At 42.3% G+C, this 21,728-nt stretch overlaps 1 long non-coding RNA gene across 1 annotated transcript; it reads right to left on the reverse strand.

Annotated features, from left to right (window-relative positions):
• Positions 1-8,614: 8,614 nt before the first annotated feature.
• Positions 8,615-17,221, reverse strand: LOC121233198. The gene is made up of 3 exons (XR_005932103.1): positions 16,108-17,221; positions 14,085-14,679; positions 8,615-8,688 (listed from the first exon to the last, which is right to left on the reverse strand). It is a non-coding gene; the product is annotated as an uncharacterized LOC121233198 (long non-coding RNA).
• Between the last annotated feature and the right edge of the window lie 4,507 nt (positions 17,222-21,728).

Here is a 21,728-nt window from a genome sequence, read left to right on the forward strand (position 1 = left end):
AGTACAGATTAAACATTGCTCAGAAAATTACAACAAGAAGACTGGTGGCATTCATCTTACAAAATGTTCCTGGTCACCTAGTACTATCTCCTTAATCCACCTAGAGCAAAGTGGATTCTTCTGCTAAGCACAGGTGATTTAATAGACCTGTGATGGGTTGACCCTGGCTGGAGGCCAGGTGTCCACCAAAGGCACTCTATCATTCCCCCCCTCAGCTGGACAGGGGACAGAAAATATAACAAAGGGCTTGTGGGTCGAGATAGGGACAGGGAGAGATCACTCCCCAATTACTGCCACAGGCAAAACAGACTTGACTTGGGGAAAATTAACTTAATTTATTGCCAATCAACCAGAGCAGGGTAATGAGAAATAAAACCAAATCTCAAAACGGCTTCCCTCCACCCCTCCCTTCTTCTTGGGCACAGCTTCACTCCTGGATTCTCTGCCTATCCCCCGCGAAAGGCACAGGGGGATGGGGAATGGGGGTTACAATCACTTCATCACACATTGTCTCTGCTGCTTCATCCTCTTCAGGAGATGCTACTACCCCTTTATTCAGCACTGTTGAGGCCACAGCTGGAGTCCTGGGTCCAGTTCTGAGCTCCCCAGTGCAAGAGAGACATGGACAGAGAGAGTCCAGCAAAGGGCCACAAAGATGATTAAGGGACTGGAGCACCTCACGTGAGGAAAGGCTGAGAGAGCTGGGACTGTTCAGCCTTGAGAAGGCTCAGGGGGATCTTGTCAGTGTATATAAATACCTGAAGGGAGAGTACAAAGAAGACAAAGCCAGCCCCTTTTCAGTGGTGGCACGAAGGACAAGGGGCACACACTGAAACACAGGAGGTTCCCTCTGAACATCAGGAAACACCTTTTCACTGTGAGCGTGACGGAGCACTGGCACGGGTTGCCCGAAGAGGTTGTGGAGTCTCCATCCTTGGAGATATGCAAAAGCCATCTGGACGTGGTCCTGGGCAACTGGCTCTAGATGGACCTGCTGGAGCAGGGGCGGTTGGACAGGATGACCTCCAGAGGTCCCTTCCAACCTCAGCTACTCTGTGGTTCTGAACAACAACTGAACAGATGAGATCCCCATGCCTGGGATACAAGAAACAACAGCACCCAGGTTTGTCCAATTGCTCTTGGATGCAGTACTTGGGCTGCATGGGGTGTTCAGAGTTGTGCCCTAGAGGGGTTTGTGCATTGCAACTGCTAAATTACAAGGTCTGTCTCAAAGGTCCTTGGAGCATGAAGACCAACCCAGAGGTCTTCAGAAAGGGAGAGAAGTTCCCTGCCCAAGTATTTTGTTGCCCAAAGAGAAGCACTGCTGACCTGAAAACTCTTGGACTGTGACTTCTGCCTCCTCTGCTGGAAGGTGTTCAATATTTCTCTTTCCTTCCCAGTCTCTACTCCTAGGAAAATAACTATGTTCACATGGATTATAAATATCAGGGGATTTTTAAATGAGACACTAGGAAGAACTGGGAAAGTATAATATTTAAACAGAAAACTAATCTCTTTAAATTCTGCCTTTTAGACTACGTGCTTTCCCAAACTATGATTCTAACCACAACCTTTTCTACCATCAAGATAAAATGCAAGCTTCCTGCTAACCACTGTTATCTCTTCTATAAGCTTGTCAAATATGTTGCTATACATAAATTATTAATCTAACAAACTGCCGGCAGCATGCACATATATGCTCAAAAGGGTAATAAAGTCTTGTACTGCTGCATTAATTATTCCATTAGCTGAAATATCAGAGGTCTGTGCTTTGGACCAGAAGGCTGTGGGCAGACCGACCATTGGCTAAATGGTATGTTTTCTGAAAATCCCTTATTAGCATTTTGGCAACATGCCCCCACTACTCTGAGAGCCAGATATCACCTCAAAATAATGTCAGCTATTTAGTTTTTCACAGCAATACCTCAGCCACATATCTAGCAAAAACCTTCAGATCAAATCAGTATTTTACTGGTTTTACTTATTTTCAGCTAGTTAAGATGGACTGGATTCTGATCTTTCATATTTCATAGCAGTAACCACATTGCTAGCCAGTAATTAGCAAGTTGTATCAGCGCTGCATGCTCTTACCCTGAAACAGTCCCCACGAGCCCAATTTAGAGACATATATCTCACTTGTTTAATACAAATTTAGCCTCCTAAATTATTCCTTTTTCCATAAACAGCCAGCACTAGAGCCCTGAGGCACCATAAGTAAGTAATTAATATAGATGTATTTTTTAACTATTTTTGTATGCACATATTGCCAGAAGTCAGACACTTTCTGTAGATTTGCATTCCTTATGAGACACAGTTCTGGATGTCTTAGAAAATGATCACGAATGGAGACAGCGGAGAAGCAGACAAAAAGAGAAATCAATCCAAATCCACAGAAACAACACAGCATGTAAAGAATGTCAGGTGTCTGGCAAAATGTTGTCTGTTAAGAGAGGAAGGGCTTCAAAGTTCTCAACTCAAAGAATGCTGTTTCCCTAAAAGTCAAATTAAAACCTCCAAGTATTTTTGCTGATGTTAGGAAATTGTTTTTATGCTTATGCTTGCAGCTCAGGTCCCCCAAGTCAAAATGCCCTGCCACCCCCAACTCATTTATCCTTTCCCCTCCTGTTTTCTCAATCGCATTGGATGTAAATCATTCCCTGAGCTGGCAGAGATCATGATGTGGCTAACAAATAGCGTCACAGAGTCCAATGGATGAGAACATGACATCAGAACTATGTCCTACCTTCCTATAACTGCCCTTTAGACCTTTAGGACTTCGAAGTGATGCCCATTGTTCTAGTGTATGTATGCACAACTCCAGATTAATAATGTGTCCCACAGATTAGATCCAATATTTTAAGGATAAAAAAATAAATAAATTAAAAAACCTACCCAGAACAAATATATCGCATTTCAACCGCAGACTAACCACTGATAACATACTCCCAAGAACACTAATATTTCTACATAGCCTTTTTCATTAATCTAGGGTAAAGGTCTGTCACTGATGCACTCCCATACTGCTTGAAACAAAAGGTGACTAACCAGAACCTCACTAATGACTGTGCTCTCCCACTGTAAGGACTGGGGCTGTTTGGTACCTGGGCAGAGAAACAAAGCAGCTCACCGAGTCCTCTCACCCTTCCTACTCATTGCGGATAATGTGTCGGGTTCTCCTCATTTTATGGAGGAGGTGGGAGGTGTAACATTTGTGATTGGACATGAAAGAGCAATTCAACATCTGAGGGCTCTGTAAAGGATGGTTAGGTTGCTAGGAGACATCATGGGATGTTTGTTTGCATGCTAGCTGTGGAAAAGAGCGCTCTTGCCTCAGGTGGACTTTCCGGGTCCTGGACTGAGGGCCGGGAAAGGGCTCTGAAGGTGTCAGAGAAAGCCATGACGGGAGTTCAAGTTAAGAGAAACAGCAGTGAAATCAGCAGGGCAAAGCTGGAGGCCGAGCAGTCATTGATAATGATGGACGAATCAGTTTTTCGGTAAAAAAAATCCTGTGCTTGAAAAGAGGAAGAGCAAAGGAGTTCATTCATAAGTTTTTAGCACTGATTAATAACTGAGGGCTTGACTACATTTATCTGGTGTGATAAGAAGTGGCTGGTAACTCATGTGATTTAGATGCACTGGTGCACTCTATCGGAATAAACCTTTTTCCTCTACTGTCCGAGGCCTTATGATCAGAAAATCATTAGAGATAAATGAAGGGTTTGTTAATTTATGCCTTTTGTCTTATTCATATACCACACTCTAAACAGATAGTCTCCCTCCAATCACAGCATCGTAATGCCTATAATGTGCATATGATTGCACTATGCTACTGTGACTTAAAGACTAAGCCTTACGATCAATAAAACCATTGGAAGCCACTTTGCAAACTGTAACTGAAATATATTTTGCTCTTAAGTGGATGAAAATATTTGTAAGTGGAAAGGCCACAAGCTGGTACTTGGGGCAATTCAGGATGAATTGCATCGGGCCCTTTCTGTGACATATGTGATGGGAACTGAGCAAAATCACAGATTTCATTTCCCACTGTCCCTGTCCCCATGCTCCCCAGAGCTCAGGAAACTACCGGGTAAGTCCCTTGAGGAACGGTGTCTCCAGAAACTCCCGCAGGAGCACTGCACCTCTGCCTCACCAATGATTCAAGCCCAGGCTAAAGCTGAGTCTCTAAGTTGGATGCAAGCAAAACCCACTCAAGTCAAATAGTTACTGACTACAGTCTCCTTCAGTGAAAGTGAATCAATCTCAAAACACATTATTGTGACTAATTGTTTAATTTCACAGCCAGTGTAAGGCATCACTCCTAAGTTTAATTATACGGGTTACAACAGAAGTGAGGAAATCTATTTCCTATTACATTTGACACTGCTTAGCTAGTATTTGTAAATGTTCCTGGCATAAGCAAGAAGACGACCTTAAAAAGACTTCAAATGGCTGCAACAGAAGAAAGGGTGATATCATTGCTGAGAATAACAATCCCGAGAAATATTTAGAATGTATGGCTAAGCAACACCAAGCACCCTGTGAACTGAAATGTTCATTGGGAAGTAGCAACGTAGCGAATAAGTAGCAAGTAAGCTCAAGGCTGAGCACAGTAATAACCCTTAACTGAAATGACTACAACACTAAAAACCTTGCTGAAGTGCATGACCAAAGTATTTGAAGTCTACAACCTATGAACCACTCGGAGGAAGAAACAGTGCCAAGTGCTCTAAAATCTATTTGAATGCCAAATTAATTCCTTTAACTCAAATTCCAGGTAAATAGCATCTTGACCAGGTGTAAAGTAGAGACTTAGACCCAGCAGATCGCATACTCCACTACACGTACTCTTTTTTCCTGTGGAGCGAGGAGTTAGAAAGCATAACTAGATAAATCCTAATGGCAAATTATTGGTGTCAGCCACTCTCACTACATCTGTTTCAAGGGATGAGAACCCCTCAGGATCTGACTGTATTATTCTCAATTTTTGAGGAATTTGTGACGTTGGCATTATAAGGCTGATCATAGATCAAGTGCATTGCGCTGAAGACATACAACTACAGGACCCGAAGCGAAAAGACCGATGAGTCAGTAACTTAAAAAAAATTGACGGGAGATAAAAACAGTTGCTCTAACTCATATAATGTCGTAAACAGGAGATACTGAAATAGGAAGAACGGAGGGATGGTATGAATGAAAAGGTCACCATGGTCAAGCCTTCTCCTGAGAGATTCTGCATTGAAAAGCCAGGAGCCACACTTTGCATTTAGTTGGATTAGCATCCTTAAGCTTTGTTGGATCATCGACTCCAAACGCTTATGTGCACGGTCTAAAGAGTAGACACCGCAAAAGAGAGCTACGAAGCAAGCCTCACGCTCGCCTATGACCTGGTGTAACCGGAGATACACGAACCAGAGAAAGCTCACGTCAGGCAGCATGAAGAGCAGGTTATTTCCTTCCTTGAGCACGTAACTGTTTTCATGTGAGACTACATCCCTGCCTTCCCTTGCGACACGTTAAAGATTTTTTTAACCAATGCAGTACCCAGACTTGGGCTTTTATTGCTCCCGACTGAGTAAAACACGCCGCTCACTTTAAATCACCCCAAAAGCATGGCACGCTGGTGTGAAACCGAAGGACGGCGACGGGCAAAGCTCTGCACGGGCACGCACAGCAAGACCCGAGATCTTGGCCGAGCGAGTCTGGCCACAGAGGGAGCAACTTCCGACAGCCGCCGTCCCGGGCAGAAACTCCCAACGCTCACCAAGCTCGTCGTGCCCGGGCGCCTGCATAAGAAAACTGGGCGGCTTAACGCCGTTCCCAGCGAGCTGCGTCCCCGCAGTTAACGCCGCCCCCTCCCCACCTCGCACCGCCGGCGCGAAGGGCCCTCCGCTTCTGCCCCAGCCCCCGCCAGCCGCCGCTCTACGGGAGGGCGGTGCCCCACGGTGGGTTTCTCCCCTGCACGCCCTCGGCGACCCCCTGCCCTTCGCCCTCGGGGCTGCCCGACCCGCCGCCGCTTGGGCAGACCCCGCGCCGAGGCAGCGGCGGCAGCGGGCCGGGGCCGGGGCCGGGGCCGGCGGGGAGCCCCGGCGGTTCCGCCTCCCCCCGCCGCGCAGACACTCACGGGCGCCGGGGCTGCGGCGGGGCGCCGGGGGCTCCGCCGGACCGCCCGCCGCCTGCTCCGCCGCCTCCTCCTCCTCCTCCTCCTCCTCCTCCTCGCGGAGCTCCAGCGCGGCGGCCGGCGGCGGCGGGGCCCGGCGGACGGCGGCGGGGGGGGGGCTCGGCGCCCACCCGCACCAGGGCTCGCCGCGGCCGGCCCAGGGCCGAGGTGACGGAGCCCATGGCCGCCCCGCCGCTGCCCCGGCCCCACCGTTAGAAAAGCCCCGCTCCCGCCGCCACCGAGCCCCGCCGACGCCGGGGCCCCGCCTCGCCGGGACGTCGCCTCACCCCACACACCCCCCCCGCAAACAGGGTGGAGAGGCGCGAGTGGGAGAACGAGCTCCGAGCACCTGCAGACCTGCGTGCACGCCCGCCTCCCCGGGGAGACGGCCCTGCTGCCGCCGGGCAGCGCCCCGCGCCCCTCCCGCGGCCCCCCCCCGCCGCCGGCTGCGGTGTGGGAAGGCGAGCGGCCCCCGGGAGGAGTTCCCGACCCTCGGGAGGAGTTCCCGGCCCCCGGGCACCGGCGGCGCCTCGGGGGGTTCGGGAGGATGCGTTCGCGCTGCGTCCCTGACCCCACCGCGTTTACAGCTTCTAACTGTAGAGTTTACTGCAGATCGAGTCACCAGCTGCAGCTATCGCAGCATCGCCAGCACAGGTCTCGTACGATGCGGAGGTACGGGTCTCACCCGCTGGAGACTCCCAAAGCCGACTTTAATTTCGCAGCCGTACAACGGGCATTGTGAAACTTCTCCAGGGCACCGCAAGCTGTAACGGCGCTTCAGCGCCTCATAACATGGGACTGTGATGCGTACTTCCCTAGGTGTTTCAACTGACAGCAGAACACACGTAACGCTTTCCTGAGCGTAATGTCTCTGTTTCCTCACATAACCCTTCAGCAATACCAATCAGCAACACAAAAGTAACAACCGGCTGCACCTCTACCGAGAAGACAAGGCAAATAACTGCAGCCCATTATCCCGCTTCTCTTTTGTGCCTGGAAAGAAGCCACCCCTTTCCCAAGCAGCTCTGCTCCTCAGAGCTGACTGCTGCCAGCTGCTTCGCTGTCCTCTTGCGCTCTTACAGCGAGATCCCAGAGCAACTCAACGCCGACGTAAGAAACTGTGAATGGGAATCTCCTTTGCTGGGGCAGTCTTCCTTTTCTGGATGAAAACAGGGCCACTACTGCATCAGAAAGCCAGAAAGCAACGGCGCACGCAGCCCGTTCCTCTTAACCCTCTGCAATTGTGCAGTTCTTTCTTGTCTCCGTGTCGCTACCTGTGTTTTCTTCTTGATCCTCCTTGCAGGGAAGACGGTTTCAGCGCAAAGTAGCAGGGCAGGCGGAGAACACGTCTTGCTCTCTGGGGATGCCGCTTGATCAGGAAGGACTTTTCATAAGCACGAGAAGGTGGGACTGGAAAGAGAAAGCATTAGCCTTTCTTCTGCAACAACCCCACCTCCCCATTTCCCTCACTTTTGGCGTGTGGTCAGGGAAAGTCTGTTTTATTTAAATATTCATTTAAAAAAGGGTAATACTTCAAATCGAAGGAGTAAAAGTATTAATGACATACAGCATTGTAGAATTATGAAACACAGGCACAAAATTTTAAGAAATGAGAGAACAGTTGCCAGCCCAACGTGAAGCCGGATCGCACGCAGGTGTCGTAATTCCATCTTCAATTGTATGATCCTCTGCGTGCTTTTTTCCCTCGTAGCATCACCAGCAAGCTCTAAATACAGGATTTCCATACAGTCCCTTCAGAGAGCTGCAGACACCTGCTGCACAGGCCCTGCACAGACAGCCTAAAGAATAACAGGCAATTTGCTCCTGAGCTGGGCCATCCTGGATTTTAAGGAGGTACGCGACAAGTACTCGGTTTTGGTGAATCGCCAGCTAAAAGCTGCCTTACGGTCACGATGCCGATGTAATGGCAGGAGCAACTATTACAGAGTTAAGGACTGAGAGTCAATTATTTTTCTGAAATGCAGAGTGGATGAAATTGGAGTCTGCCACAACACGAGACCTGAGTTCCGTTTCCAGCTCTGCCTGAAATGATCTTCTGTTGCCGTATTTCAGCCTAAAGGAAAATAAGGGTCACTTATAGGGTCACTGACTTCCTCATAGTTTTTTAACTCCTTATCAGATTTGTCTGAACTGAAAAGGGCAATGTGCTCAAAGGCGCAAAGCTGGTGCAAGTTTCGTGAAAAGATTGGTAGGAATAAGTGACAAAACCTCCTCTCCGCTGCTGTGGGAAAGACTGCAGCATTAAATTGTTTCTTATCAGGCACCAGCCTCTAAATTCAAGTTGCAAACTGGCAGGAAACGAGGCTACATGAGTTCATGGCCCAGGTAACAGAAAGGATACCTGCCTGAGAGCACAAGCCTGTGCCAGCAGAGGGGGAGAGATGCGAGCTGCAAATGGCTGCCCTTTCCCTCGGCCAGGTGACAAGCTTTCTGTCAGGAGCAAAGCCATTTCGTCCGTGGTGGAGGCAGACAGAGCAGGACCAGCAGATACACGACACCAAAGTCTGCCCCTGATACAAAGACAGGAAGAGTAGCATTGCTTGGCAATCAAAGAACAAGTGTGGGGGAGGAAGGCTAAGGGGGGGAAGAAGAAAGTGCACTCATTCTGCTCCACCAGCATTCTAATTACAGCTGTCTGGAGAAGTACTAAAACATAGACAGCATATATAGTACAGTGGCTGCGCTTGATTAAACGGGCTCTCCAGCAGCAAAGCCAGGTCCGCAACACAGGGTGGATAGGGCCTCGATTCTTGCTCCATCTGCTGCTTTCTCTCTCCTAAAGAGCACAAACCACGTCTTCCACACTTAGGCTAATCCTTTCCCCCCCCCTTCATTACCAGCCTCGAGGCTCAGCAGCAAACCTACAACCATGCTATTCAACAGAAACAAATCCTCTCGACCGCACCATTTCCCTGGACTGTACATCTTCATAGCACTCCCACCTTACAGCTAGCAGCCTTTTAACACTCACAAGTTATGCAATGAACTATTCTAAGTTTTTCAGCAAATGGCATCTGTTCACATGGATTCACTTTTAACTTCATTTACACTGAAAACTACTTAAATCATGATTTCTAGCCTTTGGCCAGCATTTTAGAGGATTCCTTTGTCGGGTCTGAATGATCTGGAAGACAAGAAACATTTATACTCTCGTGGACCAAGCGGTTTAAATATATTTATTTAGAACATTTATTGCTGTTGAAGTCTCCTTTAAAAAGACCTGATTTTTAGCTAGCTGTGGGCCTTCCCTCATCTACTGTAAAACAAGTTTCAGAGTGAAAAGTTAATTCCATCTCCAAAGTTGGAATTAATTAAAAGCGCTAAAACCCAGTTGAGCTCAAGAATTTTGTAGGTCTGGGTAGCTTAAGGAGTCCTTTCCCACGAGCATGCAGGCCACACTCCAAGCCCCTGTTCCCCTCTAGACAGCCATTCCTCATTTCCCTTATGCCCGGATACGTTCACTCAGATGCCATGAGAAGGCAGTAGGACTTATTTATTACTTCCTCAGCAGAAGTAACATTTAGACACGGAAAATAAGCTGAGACAGTTCTGGGGTCTTAAAAAAAAAAAAAAAAAGTCTTCAGCCACTTATGCAAACAAGTGGGGTTAGATAACTAACAGGACTTTTCAAAAGGCTTCTTCTGATACGTCAGTCCGACTCTTAGTTTCTAAAACAGGAGGTTGTAACCTACGATTTATGTCTTCTGCCTATTTGTTGTCCTGCAGCATCTCATCCATATGTGTGCTATTACTGTATTTTCCACAGCTGTATTAAATTCAGAAGCAACGGTGTGTTAGCATATTTCCATACATTCTGTATGGTATGTCTAAATATTTTGATGGTTTTAATATTTTGTACCAGCGGTGGAAACTGGTTTGCTGCTAGGTGACTGTAAAAGTGAGATGTGGTAAATAATTATTAGAAATCTTATACTAACACTATGATTGAAACAATAGACAAAAGTATAGCCAAGCAATTAACTAGTAGAGGTAGTTAACTCATAAGTTTTGCAGTTCTTTGCTCTTATGACTAGATGTTCCTGTACACTAGATGAGAACAATGTTGAAACTGACCACATGTGATTGAAACTGCATTAAGCTTCAAGATCAAAGAACAAGGACAAGAACAAAGACTTCAAGGACAGCCAACAAGAACTTCAAATGGGTCGGTGGTCACAAAAGCAGCCCTTCTACTCAAATGGATCCTTCATTGCGCATGACCGGATATAAGCAGTACTATGATAATCAGTTATAATCATTTTTATGTATATGTATACTAATGTGATTAATATGCAATTAGTTATTCTATATAACCTGTTTATGCTAAAGCTGTGGTATGCATGCTAGGTGGAATTATCCCCCGTGCATCCAGCGCTGCAATAAAGAATGCCTGCTTTCTAAAACTCCAAAATGAGTCTTAGAGAGTTTCTTTGACCGGCTTTTCGGTATCAGGTGATCTCAAATGTTAAGAATGAACCATCATTTCCTCTAACACAAATATCTGTGAGCTGTTATCTAGATGCGTATTATACTCGTGAGATCAGAGACCCATAATCCCTAAGACAACTGCTGCATAGGTAAAATAATAAATCTTTGCTGATACAGTAAACTGACTATATTGCGGCTCTTAGACCCGAGATAATCCTTTATACATTTAGCTACATGAGCCTCAAATAAGACAAAACAACTCTGTGCTCTGCGCATGTAATTTTAGACAGAGAACACACAAACCGATACCCACAGAATAGACAATTAAAATGCTTGGAAGGTTTTGGAGAACTGATAGCAGAGGGATAAATAACCAAAGAGGAGCAAAGATAGTTTTGTCGCTGGGTGTTTTCCTACTGCTTTCTTAGAGATGTTTGTATTGTAAAGTGAAGCTTTTGTACTTTTGCCTTCCCATTCTTTGTGAACCGTGAAATATCTGTGAAAAACTGAAATACCATCCTAATCTTACGCTATGATATTAAAAGACAATGCCATAATGTAACATTCTGATTAAACAGCACTGGTAGTATTGTTGTCCTTCAAGTGGGGTTGTTTACCCGGTGTGGAAAATGCCAATATACACACAGAGCAGAGGTATTTTATTCCAATTCACATTTGCGCAAAGATGGGGGCTAGGTGGTAATCCACAAAGCTAGCACACCTCATGCCTAAACGGGCAAGCAATTTATACAGTTCAGTTATACATATTCAATTTCCCAAGTTCTTCACCAAAACTATTACTGGTAGTCGCTTATCTACCACAGTTTCTATTGGGTTAAAGTTTCCCTGCTTCGAATTAAAGGTACAGTGTTCTTTTATTCTACAGTGCATGCTCAAGGAGAGGCGGGGGGGGGGGGGTGTAAGTCTTTTGGTCTTGAATTGAGTCGGTGGTCGTGATCTCCCCCTGCCACCTTTACCCTTCCTCTGGTTATCAAAGATTTTTGCTGACTTCGCCTATTAGCAATTTTTCAACTTCTCGGTGACTCCTGGCATAGGATGTTCCCTTCTTATCAGTCTTGTAGTTCTCCTTCAGGGGTCCGGTCGTTAGCAAGGCATACCTTGTCTATACAAAAGGTATCTTACTTCACAAGACCTCTGTGTTCTTCTTAAGTAAATGACTCCTTAAGTACATCACTTCTTGAGTACATCTTTTCTTAAGTACATCAGTATTAGTGGATGTCTTTCCTTTTGTCCTGGTTTCAGCTGGGACAGAGTTAGTTTTCTTTCTAGTAGCTGGCATAGTGTTGTGTTTTGGGTTCAGTATGAGAAGAATGTTGGTAACACACTGATGTTTTCAGTTGTTGCCAAGTAGTGTTTAGACTAAGTCAAGGACTTTTCAGCTTCTCATGGCCAGCCAGCAAGAAGGCCGGAGGGGCACAAGAAGTCGGAAGGGGACACAGCCAGGGGAGTATAAACTGGGGGGAGTTGGCCTGGGGGGATTGCTGCTGGGGAACTAACTGGGCATCAGTCAGCAGGTGGTGAGCAATTGCGTTGTGCATCACTTGTTTTGTATATTCCAATTCTTTTATTATTATTATTGTCATTTTATTATCATCATTATTATTTTATGCCTTTCTGTCCTATTAAACTGTCTTTATCTCAACCCATGAGTTTTATGGGTTTTTTTCCCCACTGCAGGGTCTCCCCACCCCAGGCTGCATGGTGCTTAGTTGCTAGCTGGGGTTAGATCATGACACCTTTGAAGAAAAGAAAGATTTCAAGGTGGTGGCTCTCTTCTGCAAATTCAGAACTTCAGCACTAATTTCTCCAAATATTTACAGCATCCAGAACAGAGTCATCTGAAATCTTGTACGCACAAGCTAGAACAATTCACTTCTTAAGTATGTGACTATTCGCTATACAAATACATCAAATAACGCGTATCCAGCATGAACAGACCACAGAAATTCCGCTACTTCTTTACACTTGTACAGCCATGATGTACTTTTGGTTCATCCCTAATCATTACCATAATAAACAACAATCATATGAAGTTTGATTTAGCAATTGCTTGGCACGAGCCTCTTTCATGGCATACTGGAGTGCAGACCAAATAACAGTTCCCCTTGCCTTAAAACCCACTAACATTTCCATTTCACGATTGCCTCTTTACTTGATCTTTGATATAAGCTTGATGGGGGAGGGGGTGGGGAAAGTAGCAGTGCAAGAGAGGTTTAATTAAACCAACAGACCCATCCACTTTGTCACTTGGGAGTACTGCCATAGTGAAATGCTTTTTATAGGCAGCAGCCCAAGAAACGCATGCCAATTATTTGAACTAAAGTGGATATGCTGTGCCTGAGCGCTCACAACACCATCCCCTCCTCTGGGAGACTTCAGCATGTCAGAAAAGTAAAGAGAAAGATGGAGAAGAGAAACATCATAAAAATCAGTAGTGAGTCAAGTGTGGTCTCTTGTTTGGTAAGCAGGAACACAGATTAAGTTAAAACAGCTCTTCCCTAAGAGCTCCACATTCACAGCTCTGACCAAGGTTCCAGAACCAGACAGTTTTTACCCCCGATCCCACTCTAAGTGCAGAGGATGACCAGAGTTTATCAGAGAACAATAGCTTACTTTCAGCTAAATGTTTAACATGAGACAGAAAGCGTTGTTATGGGTAGCTGAGAAATGTCATTCTTGTGAAATTACTCTTTTGTATTGGTCTGTAGAGCAGACTCACTGAATTTGTTTGCTTTTCCTTAGGTTAGCATGGGTCCTACAGCTAGCATATAAGGCAGAGAAGTTTATACTATATACAACTATTCTCCATAGGAGCAATTCTCTTTTAATCTCAAAGGGACGCAACTTTTCCCCAAGGTATACTTAAATTTTTGCAAGAGGAAACTATTAGCTTTAAATTTGGTGTAAATGTCAACTATTTATAAGGCTTATAAGGCTTATTGATGGCTTCAGCAGGAAATAGTGAAGGATTTCAGTTTTAAAGCTGCCCCTGCTGTTTGCATAAACTGCTAATTTAACCTTGGAGCAAAAAGTACAAGTCCATGCCTTAGAAAATGCCTGTTGACTTCCCTTTTTATGCAATCTGAAACTTCAAGAACAAGCACAGTGAATTTTTATGTGAAAACTTGACTTCAGTTTAATATTAGTTCCTTTGTGTTCAATAATAGATTCTTTCTTGCTTACGTTTTTCATTTAGCTATGTCTTACTGAAAAAATGTGCATCTTCGCTTGTGATGAAACAGGTGATTTGGCAGTGTCATGGATATCTGTTAAATATACTTCCTGGCAAAATTCTCCTGCCATGGAGAATATAATGCCATGCCAGATGTCATTTGGTTCTTGTGTTGTATGAAACATTAATTTCAACTTAATAAACATACTGCATTATGGCATACATGCAGCTTAGTATTCACAATAGCTTTGAACTGAACATAGAATAAAAAAAAAATTTACTTACAATGGGGCAAAAATAGTTGGTTACAGCTAAGCTTGCACATGTGAGGTACTGTACATTGTGGATTCAGTCCAACGAAGTGTAGAAGCTGTAGTTCGATTTTCATTATTATTAGATCTGTGTACTACTGGATCACCTAGAAGTTGAAATTTCCTCTTGATGAGGTGTAAGCAAATTTCTTTTGATTGAGCCAGAACTTACAATCTGATATTTATGACAGTTTTTATGCTTTATGGGGGAGGAGACAGTACATGATCCATCACAGAATCTGCTAGGACAAATTGCTCATTTGAAATTTATTCACAAAACAAGTTAGAAGAGCAACGTCACGTGATTTCACTGTTTTACATCACGTAGTTACAGCATTTCTAAACTAGTGTTAAGTGTACTAAACCCAGATGCGCTGCTTCACAAAAACATGGTCCCACCTGAATTCAGTAGGGTTTCTTCTGCTCTTAATCAGGCACTTAAAAGCTTCAGTAGACTTGTAAATTCAAATCTCTGACAATTTATTTAGTCCTATCATTTCTGATATCCAGGATATGTGAAAATAAAACTTTCAGTTCAATAGTTGTCACTGAGAAAGATATGTGTTAATCTAGACCACACAAAGGGAATAATATCATGCTAGCCATGCAGCCTTTACTAAGAGGCTGAAATTAACTTCTCAGGATCTTTGAAGCTTCTAAGCATAAAATAATTAGTGTAGCTTACAAATGTGGAAGAGAAATATTCTGGTATCATAACCAAAGTAGTCTCCTCCTCTGTGAACTGGAACACAATCTATAATATTGCATCGACACTTCAAAACCCATTCTGTCTCTCCTCCTTTTTTCATCCAATGTTTCCTTTTAGATATTTCAAGAAATTCTTTCATTGTCTATCCCATAAAATGAGAAATAGATTATTATGGAAGAGCTCCTAACATAAAGGTTAATGCATTGCACTAGCTGTGATACAAAAATTATTTGAGATACATTTATGTTTGAGGTTCTGATGAATTATCTAGTTGTTTACAATTGCTAGGACTTCTCTCAGTAGTAAAACACTGAGAATGTGCATGAACACAAGAAACTATTCATGGGGCATATTCATCCTTTATGCAGTTAAATTAAGTTTTTAAATCACAAAAAGATTTGGCTGTTATACAGTCTGTTTAAATTACACCATAGCAACCAAAACCACAAGACCTTGTCTCTCATACTTTGCTCTGTTTCAGAACAATCGCAGCTTGCAAAGCAGATCATTTTTCTGTAACACAGATAACTAGGGTTCACAGTCAGACTTTTAATTTAGAAGGCCACAGAAAGAATCATAAAGAGACCAAGTATCTTTTCCTTAAACATTGTGTTTACAGACAGCTGTGTTACCTCAAAGTGCTATGAAAATTACTTTCTCTAAAACTATCTTCCATTTATTATTCGATTTTTTTTCTGAAAACAATCTCATAGCTTAATCCTTATAGCAATTTTTTCAAGTTTTGATTTTTTCTAATGAGTATCAACACATGAAAATTCTAAATTGTTTAAGCAAAGTAAGTATTTGCTACAGTTGCACTTGATACAACATCCCATTTTTTTCCAAGAAGCAAACGAGTTCAGAAGGAGAAGGTACAGATTCTGCTCTGTCTGCTAACAAGTAGGTGAAGGAGCTGCTACCAATTTGAAAACTATATAGGCTCTGCTGTGCCAATTTTGAACTGGGGAAGAAAACCAGCCCTTATTGTTTCAATACTTAGGTCCACATTTTCTCATTTGCAAAGTAGATCTGTTGCCTTGAGAGACTGACTAGAATTACCTGGAACAAACATTATTTTCGCATAGGATCTGTTTGTTAGCTGAAAAAACAGTCACTATGTCTTGATAATAATACTACATGATTTCATCAACACATTTCTGCCTCAAGGGGCCCAGTTCTATTTAATTTTCTAGTAACACATTATCTATCCAATTCCTGCCTCTGACTTAGAGATGAGCAGCATACAATTTCTTCAATGTCTACTTATCACACAAGGAAGTCAACAAACCTCTTTTCCACAGTTACAAGCAGTTTTCAAAGATGTGACAGTTCACTCCAGTCATCAACTGATCCTGAACAAGGAGGAAAATACAAAAGGATCAATAAATGTGAGAAAGACCTTTGGTATTAGGGAACCCAAAGTGGTGCAGCTTTCTTCTCTATTGATTTGAAAAGAACACTCTTTGACTGCTGCTCATACTGATAATCCACAAATTATTTGCTACTCTTTTTAGCCAAAGGGCTAAGGCAGTACCATCAGCAACTTCATAATATACCCTGAAACAAAAATCAGATATTACAGCTCCAGGTCTGAGGAAACAGCATCAATGATTAAGACAGCTGTAACATGGAAGGCATGGTAAGCAGCAGTTGTATAAGGCATTAATAATTTATCAGGGCTCTGTTTCAAATGCTGACATTTTCCATGACTTGGATTTTGCCTATTATTACGAGATCATTACATCACCTATCACACAAGCGTAACCTTGTTAACTTTGAAATAAAAGCTGCTAGACAATACACAACACAAAGTTACACAAGCAAGGGAAGTACACAGTGATTTCACAGGCAATCTGGAACTGGGCACCTGACTTTAATTCCTGACTTTGAAAACCTCTCTCCAGATCATTTGCCATCTTCCACTAAGGTCCAGCAGCAGTTCTCTCCCATGCCTCATGCTTTTCTTTAGTCATCCAATGCCCACAGAGCTGCACTGCAGGCTTAAAGACCAGTAGGCCAGCCTCATGTCCTATTTCTGCCACCTCGTTGTTATGTACTGTTTCTCACTAATTAAAAGGCCCAGTGATTCCTCGTCACACATCACGCTTGAGTCAGTACATCCAAGCTTTATTTTTGCAGCACTACATTTGCACGGATTAGCTGTTGAACCCTCCAGATGATGTACTGCTTTTCAAGAAGGGTGTAGTACAACTGGTGAGAGTCTACGGGAAGTCCAAGGCAGTGCTCAATGATGTACAGATGTCTGACTTCAAAGTATAAATTGAAAAACAGCTGCTTAACCTGGAAAGGGCAACACTGAAGAGAAATAACAATGTTTAAACTCTAAAAGGTAGCTATAAAGAAAAACTTTTGTGTACATCCACTGCACACAGGACACGGAATAAGGGGTCGTAAATTACAACCTGAAAAACTTAGGGTACGTAGCAACCTTTGCAACAGCAGTAATAATTACAGGAAATGTTTAAGAATAAATTAGACAAGCATTTGTCAAGAATGATACAGAAAGTTGATCATTCACCTTTAGAAAGGGAGCAACACTAGACTGTATTTAAAGGTTCTTCTTTCCCCATTGCTGTCCCTCTGTGTATTTCTACCCTGACCAAACACAAGCATCGTCCCCAGCTGTGCACTTACAATTATGTATGCATATGCACATGTCTACATATGCAAATTTATTTCTTTGTTACACACAGTTGAAGGAGATTACTCATAGGTAAGCCAATTTACATAAACAGCATTTGAAAGTTAAACACCTCAGTTTCTTGCAAAACATTAGCCCAACAGAACACCGGTAGCGGTATGTAAATCCTTACTCCAAAACCGTGTTCTCTTAAATCTTACGAAAATAATTTCTAATATAAAGCCTAACTCATCTATTTTCTGACATTCCCCTTCTCTGTCATCAGGTACTTGTTAGATAGTAAAACAACTGACTGGGGGCAAACACCATAACTAGCAAAATAGCTGACTTCTGTAGCAGTTGTATATTATGTCTGAATAAATGTTAGTTCAGTAGGTATATAGGTAGATACACATTCATAAATGCACAAGAATGGGAAGGAGTAATCTGTAACTGGCAGACTGAGAACTCTGCAATAGCATGCCATGTAGATCAACATGCATCTATGGGGAGGGAAGTACAGAAACATTCTTCTGGATTAAAAAAAAAAATGCAGCAATGGTAGGAAAAGGTACTTGGAATGCATCACTTGCAATCCCCTGAAACAATGTCTGCAACAGCAGTAAGAACACTGGCAAACTACCTTCTCTGTTCCACAGTGCCTTGAAACCAGTATGCATTGTCTGTTGCTAGCTGCCGTTCGCAAAGGCATTACGATCAGCAGAAGTGTGTAGGACACCAAAAATGAAGCTTTTAAATATGTCACATACAAGATACTCATTCTCAGTACAGTCTACAAGGCTATACAATTGTAAAATAACTTGTGAGAATGAGTTGGGTTAGATAAGTTTTTAAATGGTGTTTTGTTTTGGTTTTTTCCAAGTGTTTTAGAAATAAAAGAATCTTGGTAAAGTCATTCTCACACACTGCACAAACACACACAGTGTTTCTCCCACTGTGAGAGGAGTATAAAAATACTCTTAGCTATATGTTAGACAGAGTGACCCAGGTCACAAGAGAATCTGTACTTTTCCACTGATTAAAAGAAACAGGCCAGGTGCTTTGTGCCTCTTATGCAGCCGGAGTGTGCAGTTGCCTGGTAACTTGTTCTGAGCTATTGCATTTTAATCACACATACATGTAGGAATACAAAGCTGACCGCTTAGGTTTATCAGCCAAAATAGTTTACAGCAACACAATAGTTTCTAGCAATTCAGGAAGTTTAACATGGAATTTAGGTATGTGCTTATATGGTTTGATGAACAGAATTTTTATAAATGAAAAGAAAACAATAGAAGTTATTTGTATGTGACTTTAGAGCATACAAAAGGTATAGTCTACAAACCAAGTATCGATTATTAGCAATATTTACCTTTTCAAAGGGCATCATGTAATGTCTCAGACTCAACAAGCATAAACTGACAGACCGTTATGATTTGAAAATGTTACAAAAGTTCTAAGAGTGTACCCAAAACTGAGGTGTTTCAGTGTTTGGGCTAGACTCATTGTCTTCAGTAAATATGTATCTTAATTCTAACACAGGATAAAAACTGATCTATAAATTTCCTCTTGTAAAAATGAAACTGTTCCAATTATACTGTTCGTTCGTATTTAAGATATTAAATAGTGCAAATAAGAAGTAACTTTAACCAATCCCTCCCACCCAGCTACAAACCACGACCACATACAGTCCTTCTAGACTACACAAGACCCTGTTTCATTCCAGCCATATCATTAGCATAAGCTGTGCAAACCCATTTAAATCTACAGGTTTTTCAGGCATAAAAGCAGAATCCAGCAGCAGTTAAACCACGTCTTACAACCGACAATGTAATACTTCAGTCACTGATGATAGCACCGTAACAAAAAAGAATGGGTCTTTATTGTCCTTAATGAACTTGAGGGGCTGCAAGAAAGCAGTGAAGTTACGAGCATGGATTCTGTAATGTCACAATCAGCATAATTTCCAGATCAAAGATCCAGCCTCCTGTTAAGATGATCAAATACAGTTTTGATTTCAGATGACAAGTCATCACAACACTACATTAGGTAGAGTATAAAATCTTATCATCAGATTCTCAGCTAGTTTAAGTCAATGTATTCTGCTGAAGTCAATGAAACCAAACACACTACCATGTGAAAGAAATCTTTCAGTGTGCCTCAGACCTGGGAAAATATCTTGAAAAATGACTATAACTTTTAACACAAATTCTCTGCATTTCCCACAATCTCTCGATATGGAGCAGTAGTAAGACCCTAACATTACTTTCGATATATTTCTTGCATAACATTAATTTTTATTTTAAAAAGGGGCTACTAAGATTTTCATAGCTACTCACAAAAAAAATCAATAAGCAAATACATTTGTTCCAAGATTTAAATTATTTGTACAATTTAAAGACTATCAAAGCTCTACAAAATAAAATAGATACATTTACCTACTAATGTAGGAAACTACGGAAAAACTTCAGGAAATGACCAAAGGTGCAGAGGATAGGCTAAGGTAGAAAAATAAAAAAAACCCAGGAGTTTTACAGAAAAATGAGTGAGCAGCCCACAGCATTGTCAGACAACAGACTTTTTATCCCCACTTCCTCCACCCATTCTTCTTCTTCTTCCTTCCTTTTTTTTTTTTTTTAAGGAAACAATTTTTCCATGGTGAAACATATTGTCAGGGATGTAGTGGAGGCCAAAAGTTTAAATGAGTTCAAGAGAGGATTAGCCGAATTCTAAGACACGTGCCAACACAACTGCTAGAGAAAGGACCTGCATCACGGTGAAATGCAAACAGCTACTTTGATAATGACACATATTATTCACTAAATTTGTCTTTTACATTGTTGTATAGCTACTAATGTTGAAAAGAGTCACTGCCATGCAAGAAACTAAACTTACAGCACTTTATGCTTTGAGAGAACTGTGGCCCATCAGCTCATGGCCGCGAAGTCTTACAACTTACACGTTTCAGTTGTACACCAAAAAGTTCTGAGGTGGACTGCTGACTGTATTCAACAGTCACAGCTGATGTAGGAGCATATAATAAACTTTTCCCATTTGCCTTTAACTGATGCTCCAAATATTTTAAAGTAACTCTTAAAGTAGGTTACTGGTTTGATTACCCTTCATACAAAATCCTCCTTCAAACGTAGGTTTCTCTTCTTTTCAGATTTAAGACATGAACAGAAATCAAACCTGCATAATCACTGGAATCAGTGCATATTTTTCAATAAACTTTAGCAGCATCAGAATTTGTCCTCAAGTATCATTCATAAAGCAAACGCTTCATTCTTCAAAACTTTTTTTAGCAAATGTTAGTAATGCTGCACCACAGACTCTCACACCCAGTCACACATGTTCTTCCTGAGACTGTTATGCAACTTGGTATTTTAAAAATCACCATCCTAACTGTGTACTTGATACTGGTTCTCCCCTTTTTAAAGTCTGATGATAAGGAAAAGCTGCAAGTACTACAAAACCAGGCAGACTTGCTTGTTCTTGCCAAAGAGAAAAAGGTTAAGCATTATTAAAAAATAACACTATTGCCTATCTTTAAGTATCCATAAAGCTATGAACATGAACTGTATGGTGGCTCGTTAGCATCAATATTTGAACAAGGGCATGCAAAATGTCATTCAGGTAAATTCCGAACTCTATGAATTAATTGCTGGGCAATTTCCCAAGGATAAAACATCTATTAAAAGCCAACAGTAAGCCAGAAATCTCTTTACATGTCATATGGTAAAAAAAATATAGTGAATCCTGAAAAAAGAAATAGGTATTAGACAGGAAAACCTGATATAGTTATAGGGCATGTAGTAAAACATTTAGTGTTTTGATTTCTTTTTTTATTTATTTCATCAGAATAGTTAGACAAACATGGAAACATTTGCAACAGCAATACTTGGGTCACTTCAAAATCTTGATAACACTGAAATACAGGTCAGCAAAAACTAATCATGTGGGGAGGGCACTTTAGGTCTTATTATTTTCATACACATTCACACACACACATATCTATATACACACACAGTCCACAACTCCAAAGAGCTCTTAACTATGCCTGCAAGTAAACTAAAACAGTAGGCAGAAAGGAACCATATCCATACTAAGACAGTTAGCCATGTCGTAAAACTAAAGATCACTGCAACAAGTACCATCTTAAAGAAGAAAAAAATCAACCTCAAAAACCTGAAAGGAACCATCACCGTGCATGTCATAAGCATGAAGTTATTTTAACCTGATGACTGCTCTGCTCTGAACTTTAAGCA

Source organism: Aquila chrysaetos, chromosome 3, assembly GCF_900496995.4.
Source record: "Aquila chrysaetos chrysaetos chromosome 3, bAquChr1.4, whole genome shotgun sequence".
NCBI classification, from domain to species: domain Eukaryota; kingdom Metazoa; phylum Chordata; class Aves; order Accipitriformes; family Accipitridae; genus Aquila; species Aquila chrysaetos.